The sequence below is a fragment of the Trachymyrmex septentrionalis genome, unplaced genomic scaffold, assembly GCF_001594115.1.
Source record: "Trachymyrmex septentrionalis isolate Tsep2-gDNA-1 unplaced genomic scaffold, Tsep1.0 scaffold32, whole genome shotgun sequence".
Classification (NCBI taxonomy): Eukaryota; Metazoa; Arthropoda; class Insecta; order Hymenoptera; family Formicidae; genus Trachymyrmex; species Trachymyrmex septentrionalis.
The window spans coordinates 1,827,029-1,835,016 of NW_017305485.1; the positions used below are offsets into that span (position 1 = coordinate 1,827,029).

The window sequence follows — 7,988 nt, forward strand, 5'->3', positions numbered from 1 at the left end:
ACAATCCTTCCTACAATTCAAGCGTACCTTTTTCCTCCCTCATCGCTAAATCGCCAGTTAGCCGCCTCCGGTCCTGCCGGGTGACGGGGGCGGCGGGAGGAAGAGAGAAACTGAGAGATAGAGAGGTGAGATCGAGACAGAAGACATCGAGGGACAGTTCAGTGGCCCTCCTTTTCTCCTCTTCCCCCCTGCCCCTCCGTCCCCCTCCCCCTACCCCCTTCGCGGCGCGCCTTGTAGCAAAGGCCACCAGCTCCTTGTCCTATTTTTGACGTCATCGGTGAAGGTAGACAACGAGTCAAAGGGGGTGGTACACACGCATGCGCCGTCCGACTGTTCACCAACATGGTGAACGTCCTGGGTGGACTCTCACTCGCGGTGATGTCGAGGCGCAATGCCTGCTGCGGCGCGGCGATCCAGTGCAGTGAACGGCGATACGCCGCGGTCGAAGGAGGCTCTTTGCAGGCTCTTTGCAGGCTCTTGGGAGAGCGGGCACGGCCGAATAAAGGCGCGCGCCTTACTTAACGAGGCACCCCGCGGACCGCGCGTTTCCTTTTTCTCCCCCCTCGATCGCACATTCATTTCACTCACTCGCTCGCTCGCGCGAGAGTAGTACGACAGCCGCGGCCGTCGCGAGGAGACTTTGGTTTACGCTGCCGAGGATCGTCCGAGTAGGACCTTTCCACCCTGTCGATCCTTTTACCGATGATAGTGTCCGTCGATCGTGTCATTGAGTATTTTTGATAGTTTTGCGGATTAATCGTGGAAAATCGCACGGTCTCACTGCGAGCCAACGCTACTTTCGCCGATTATGGATAGGAGAGAGCGCGGTGACGAGCAGCGCGTATGCCTATCGCGAACCAGTCTGTGAACCATATTGTAGGCGGTGGAGAACGGCGGAGGCGGTCGCGGGGCGACGTGCTCGCCAGGCGCTGTCACTCGAGAGGTACGTAGAGGAGTAACCCGCCGGGAGATCGCCTGATCCTAGGAAATCCGCGCGCGACATATGGAGAATGATCGCTGCGAGAAAGGAGGTTTTCTCGGTACAGCATAGATTATTTTAGCAATATTATAGCGACGTTGCAACGTTCCAGCAACATTGCAGTAACATTGCGTTCAACGGAAAAAAAAACTGTTTTGCAACTGTTGCAAAATTCTTTAATACTCAAGGAATAAGTAAAAGTCAATAAAAAATTAGGACAATTTTATTTTGATTCTTAACGTCTATAAGCGGTCAAATTTTGTAACCAAAAATCATCATTTTTTTTTTTACTTTTAATGACGTTAAAATAAAATTATTTTAACTTCCTCTTAACTTGATGTGTTCCTTGGATATTAATAGTCTTGCTCTTAGTTCTTTGCTGGATCTAAACGTACAAACCAATCATATTTAAGAATTTTACAACAATTGCAAAGCTGCTCTTTCTGCTAAACGCAGTCATTGCAATTGTTCCAGCAATGTTGCTACAAGTTGCTGTGCGGAATGCAAGGACTTTCCAATGATTATTGGCGCGGCACGAAGATGGAGCGATTCCTTGAGATTTAAAACATACAATAAACAGAAGTACACAAATAGATATATAAAGCACACATGCATCCGAAACTTAAACATATGCAAATGTAACGCATGATCCGTGATAAAAATGCTATTCCGAGCAGACGATTCAATCGTCATCGTCGTCATCCTCAATCATCATTATTGTCGTCGTCGTTGAATTGAACGAGCGCGACATTTGCTTACGTGAGATACATTCTCGCTGGAAGGTGCGAGGAAGGAGAACAGGCGAGCGAGCGACGTGAAAGTGAGTCTTGCTCGCACGCTGTGTTGCCCGAACGACGATACAATTCGCGAAGTCAACTGTGAACGATTCGCGAGCCTCTTCGTAGCCTCGTCATTGCTGAAACTCTACGCGTTCCTTTTTCTATTTTATACGCGGATCCATACAGCGCAGAAACTTGCAGCAATATTGCTGCAACGTTGCAGTAAGTCTGTTCTTTATCAATGGATTCTTTAAATTGATACACACGGTACGATAAGTTGAAGTGAAAGAAAAATTATTATATTTGTTTCAATTTCACTTTATTGCACCGTGTGCACCGGTTTAGAAAGTTCTTTGATAAAGAACAGACCTAATCCCAAGTAATATGCATACCCAAAAACATCATGAAGACATCATAAAGATGTTTTTTAGGTCATAAATATCTAAAATATATCGTAAGGAGATCTTATAGATAATGCAGATCATCTGGGATGTATTGCAATATTGCTGGAACACTACAATGTTGCTGCAATATTACTCGAATGCTACAATTGTCAGCAACATTGCCTGAACGTTGCAATGTTGTTGCAATATTGCTAGAACATTGTAACGTTGCTGCAATATTACTGGAACGTTGTAATATTGCTGTAATATTCATGCTGGAACGCTACAATGTTGTTGCAATATTAATGAAATAATATTAGGCTGCTCCTCCTTGATGAAATGAATTGCAATATTCATGAAAGATTGGCATTCTAATAATATAAATCTGGATACGGAGATAATGTACCTATATTATACACCACAAAATGTATAGCTTCTGTATATTATTGAAATATTGCAATGTTGGTAGAATAATCTGTGTTGTATGGGGACGTTTCGTTATTGCGAGAGCGCAACAAGTCCTCATAATTTGTTATGAGCGCCGAGCCCGGGAAAGTCGGTCCCGCGGACTTTTCGTGAACGCAAGTCGGGAATTTCTGCCGCTCGCATGTACAGCATCATGTATCTTCTTCTTCAAGTGCTATACGCTATCATCAGCTCTTCTCTCACGTATACCTGTGCGTGCACTTTGATTGTACTAGTATGTACATAAAGTATATATATTATATATATGTTATATGGAGATCTATAGTTTAAACGCCGATTCCGAACTGCAATTTTTGATAGAGAGGTTTATTGGGCAAGTATACTACTCAAGGGATAAATTGCTGAGGGTATTACGATGTACACATTTGGGACATTACTAAACATTACTGGACATTACTTAAGAGAATTGTATATTATAATAAGCGGTATAAGGTATTATCAGGGCATTAATGGGCGTTATAAGGCATTACTAGGATATTAATGGACATTACTACAGCATTACTAAAGCATTAGTGAATATTAGTGGTAAAATTTGGGCATTATTTGGGTATTATATATACTAGGCATTAGTAGGCATGATGTATAGGATTGATGTATACAATTTTGGTTAGCGGTTTATCCCTTGATACTACTCGATGGTTTGCCATTAAGTACATCCAGAAGCATAACCACTCACTGAGTGTTCAGTGAGCTCTTGTAGCGCACATTCTCCATTTTTGACTTACTAACTATACCAATAATAAGTGCTTATTGAACTATAGATATAATAGTAAGCGGTTATTGGACTGGGTCACAAATGGCGGTCGAAATACCTAATAAGAAGGCTGTCGGAATTTCGGCTCAGATCAAAGAAATGCGCTATTTTGATATATAGAGCTTTACTTGTACCTATTTGATCTATATTTTTAGATCTAATGGAATATAAATCAGATGCAAGAGCTCACTGAGCGCTTAGTGAGCGGTCGTGCTTCTGGATGCACTCATTAGCTGCGTTCAGCAGACTTAACAGTTAGATTTCAATCAGATCTAAAATACTAATGGGATGATCTAAAAGAATACACCAATAACAGCGAGCGCTCACTCAATTGTTGAGTCCGCTGAATGCGCCTATTGCCTTCCGAGAAAAGCTACAAGCGTCGAACCCGGGATCTCTAGCATAGCAGACCAACGCGCTGTTTGTTATACTATGCTCGCGCTAAAAAAAGAAAAATGAAAATGGGAATAGTTATCAAGAAAGTATTACAACTATTAACCCTTCTTCTTTTTATTGTTAGTCCTATTGCTCGTGACCGAGCGTGCCGACTTTTCTCATATGTCTGTGGTGCGCACGCTGGTACACATTCGTATCATATGGGATTTATAGTTTCCCAGTCAGAAATGATAATGAAATCAACATCAAATCGATGTCGATTCCATTATTATTTCTGACTGGGTTAACGTCGATTCCGAACGAAATTTTATCAGAGTTAAGTGTCTTTAAGCCCGATGTCTCCACGATGCTATAGAAATTGGTTCGAGATCTCGGACAGAGAAGAAATTAATAAATCACATTTGAACAATTTGATCACATGATCATTGTGATTGTTCAATTCTTTCCTCCGAGGTTTCGGACCTTCGATTTCTAGCATCATGGATACAAGACTTTAGTAAAGATACTCTCCTTCGATGGATTACTACTTCCTTCTGAAAGGAAGGACACGAGAGTATGAAATATTTTGGTTCTACCGAGAACCGAACCCGGGATCTCTCATAACAGACTAGTGCGCTATCTGCTTTGCCACGCTTGGTCTTAACTGTATCTATATATCGTATAATCGTATATATCGTACGAGAGCGTGGCGTTTCGCAGTCCGCGACCGATCGATGTCGTAACGGCTCTCCCCCTCGCGCCATAACGCTCTCTCGCTCCCCTTTTCTTCTTTAGCAACCGTTCCACGCGAAACAAATGCTCGAGGGCGATCCCCGAAGGAGATCCAAAGGCAAATTTTTAAAATTTGCCGCGGCATCGAGCGGCGATAACAAAAACATTCCCGTCTCTCCCTCCCCGCTAAATAACAATAGACGTTGGAAACGCATCTTTTCTACAGATGACGAAATGCGATAGCTTGTTTAGCTCATACGATGCGTGTCCGTAAACACGTAATTAAAGTCAATTGGTTGATGCGCAACTATAATTCCCCAATCTCTACTTACGACTTTCTCGTCCAAAAACGGATGGGGAATTGTAGAGTTGGTCGAGGAATGCATTTTTAACATTTCGTCGAGGCGTCTACGCGAAAGATCCGGTCCTCGGGGAATCCCGCGGCGGGCTGCTCTGTGAAAACGGGTATCGGCAGGGGAACGAAACCGGTATAATTTCGCTGAGTTCACGCGTTTGAATATATACTAATAATTATATCCCTGGCGAAAATAAAAATCGGAAAGTAAGTCGAATGTAAGAGGAGAATGCAGTGAGGAATATATGTAAGCAAAGCTTATAGAAGGCGAAAATTGAGATAACGAAACGTAAAAGAGATGTTTATGCTTCTTTTATGTTTCGTTGTCTCAATTTTCGTCTTCTAGAAGCTTCGTTTACACTTCTGTCATTCTCTCTTCTACGTTCTAAAAATTTAACTAGGTACAAATCTGAAAATAATTTTCTTGGACTATCGAAATAATTATGTGTTATGGAACGTTCAAGTGACTGCTAAAATGTCAAAACTTTTTGCAATATTGCTCATCGTATTTGAGTTTCTTACTAGAATTATTTTGATTGCGTCTATCAAAATTATTTTTAATTTTGTATCTAAATTTTTGTATAAATATTATACTTCAGTATAATACTTCAAAAAATCGTTCTTTCTATGCTCGACTTGCACCCCGATTATTTTTATCAGAGATATCTTGCTCACTCATCATGAAAAGATTTTGCTGAAACATCTAATGTAGCTAATTTAGTTAGATCCAGATCTCAAAGTAATTTTGTTGGACCATTAAAATAATTATATAGGACGCTTATAAAGACCTTCAAAATTTTTTGCAGCATCATGGGATTCATTAAGATTACTTTTACATTATTATTTTAATGGTCCAAAATTATTTTTAGATTTGTATTTAGCTAAATTTTTAAGTACTTCAGCAAAATTGTTCTTTTCGTGCGAGAATCGACGAGAGATCCATCTTGTATGGCGCACATCATGCGGAAATCGAATCGGGGTCAGAAATCGTAAACTCATCGGAATTGTCGGAAATTAATCTTGTGCGACCTAGCACCGACGTCATACCATGTCTTGAGGCTCGCGATTGCGCCGCGCGAGTCGATGATTGCGAGATTGACTTTCGCGCAAGCGGCAAGCATAATCGTGAAAGCCGCAAGCGGCTCGCAAGCTGCCGCTGCGCTCACTCGCTCGCTCATTTCCGCGGCAAGCGGATTCCTCGCTTTCTATCGAACGGACGGCCGAAGCACGCCTGTTCTATAAACGCGCTGGAAAACGCGTTTCACGCTCGACGTATTCCGCGACCACCGGACGTTTATCCCGTCCGCAGCACACGACGGATTATTTTTATAATTTCTTTTCTCATTCGGCTCCGGATGGCTATATAGGCCAAGGAAAGAGCACGGCGAGTGTATTCGATGTCGATTTGGAATGGCCGCTCGTTTCCATTGGCTTGTCGAGCTCAGATTCTGCGCATTAGAAGGTTGATTTAATAGCGGTTTCGATTGGAATTAAGATTCCGAAATCTGGCTATATAACGCGTCTTTTCTCTGCCTCGGGATACCGACTCGTATACAGGTGTATTTTCGGCCGAAAACGCCACAATCAATCGGCCTTCAAAGCGGTGTCTATAATAAGATTTTAAGGCGCAAAACTTAAGCTTTAAGCATTAAAGAAATTGTCTAATCACAATCAAATTTGAGGAGAATCGATTGATCAATTTCTTAAGTCTTAAAGCTTCAGTTTTACTTTAAGATCTAATCGCCGCTTAAAACAGGCAGCTTTTCTCTCCTTAATAACATTGATAGAAATATTGATACACTCCATTATACACGAAAAGAACAGTTTATTGTCGACGTATTTCAAAATTTAGCTAAATACAACTAGATACACTAAAAATAAATTTGTTGAGCCATCAAAATAATTATGTAAGACGTTCAAACTGATTGCTAAAATGTCAACATTTTTTGCAGCATTGCTTATCATACTTGAATCTTACATAATTATTTTGACTGTTCGATAAAAATTATTTTTAGATCTGTATTTACCTAAAAATTTGTAAGTACTTTAACAAAATAATTTTTTATTATCTTCTTTAAAATATGTTAAAAAAAGAAATTAGATTTCACCAAAGGCAAATTATGTCGTTTTGTATTTTGAATCGCTAATAATTAAAAAAAAGTAGAAGAATTTAAAGAAATTGTGGTCAACCGCCGAATGCGAAATATCATGAAAAGAACAAAAACAAGATTTTGCTTTTGAGGTTTTAAAAAATTTCACTAGATACAGATATATCTAAAATATTTTCAGATACATCTAGAAATAATTTCGTTCGATTCTCAAAATAATTACGTAGAACATTAAAAAGTTGATAGCTATTAGCGCAAAAAGTTTTAACATTCTAGCCATCAATAAGAGCCATCCTACATAATTAATTTGGTGATTCAAAAATTATCTTCAGAGATCTGAATCTATATAGCTACATTTTTAGATAATTTAGCAGAACTGTTTTTTTCCTACGCAAATAATTCGTATCATCGCTCGTTGTTCTGATTATTAATAGGCATATCAAGGAACTCGATCAGCGAGCAGTTCAGTTGGGTTTTTCCCCGAGGGAGTCTCGTAAGAAAGTATAGTCACGGACGGTCGATCGTTGTTACACAGTATACTTTTCACCGCGCGACTTAATCTTCCTCGTCGGCAATTTTGTAGAGTTTATCGCTGCGCGCAAATTAAAACGAGTGGATATATCGGCGTCTTATCGACATTACGCTCGTAAGTTCCATGAATTTATATCACGCGATAATCGTAAAGAGGGATAATTGTCGCGCATTCGCGTAGCGACGCGCTGATCGTGGTAATTGCGATTTACGCGTCCTCGCTTAATTCTCGCTCTCGTTTAATTGCAGCCCCGTAATTCGCTTTCGTTACGCCTTGGTCGCGTAGGAGTATTTCGCGACGAGCCCCGACGGGGTTGTCCCTGCGAAAGGGTGTGTGCGTAAAATGCCTGCGACCGCTGCTGCCGCGCGGCTGAGTATAACCAGTTTCCTTCCACTACTTCGAAATCTTGCTGTTGCACTCATCGAAGTCACTTGGCGAGTTGACTTGGCGAAAGAAGGTGTGTGTGTGTGTGTGTGTGTGTGTGTGTGTGTGTGTGTGTGTGTGT

The 7,988-nt window shown here is 41.1% G+C and overlaps 1 protein-coding gene across 2 annotated transcripts in view; it reads left to right on the top strand.

The window, feature by feature from the left end:
- The first annotated feature begins 401 nt into the window (after nt 1-401).
- LOC108750065 overlaps nt 402-7,988 on the top strand; it is a 19,700-nt gene continuing 12,113 nt past the window's right edge. The window contains exon 1 of one of the 2 annotated variants that reach the window (XM_018489281.1): nt 402-943. The gene's annotated coding sequence lies outside the window, so the exon portion shown is untranslated. The remainder of the gene's footprint in view (nt 944-7,988) is intronic. The other variant, XM_018489278.1, reaches the window with a different exon arrangement.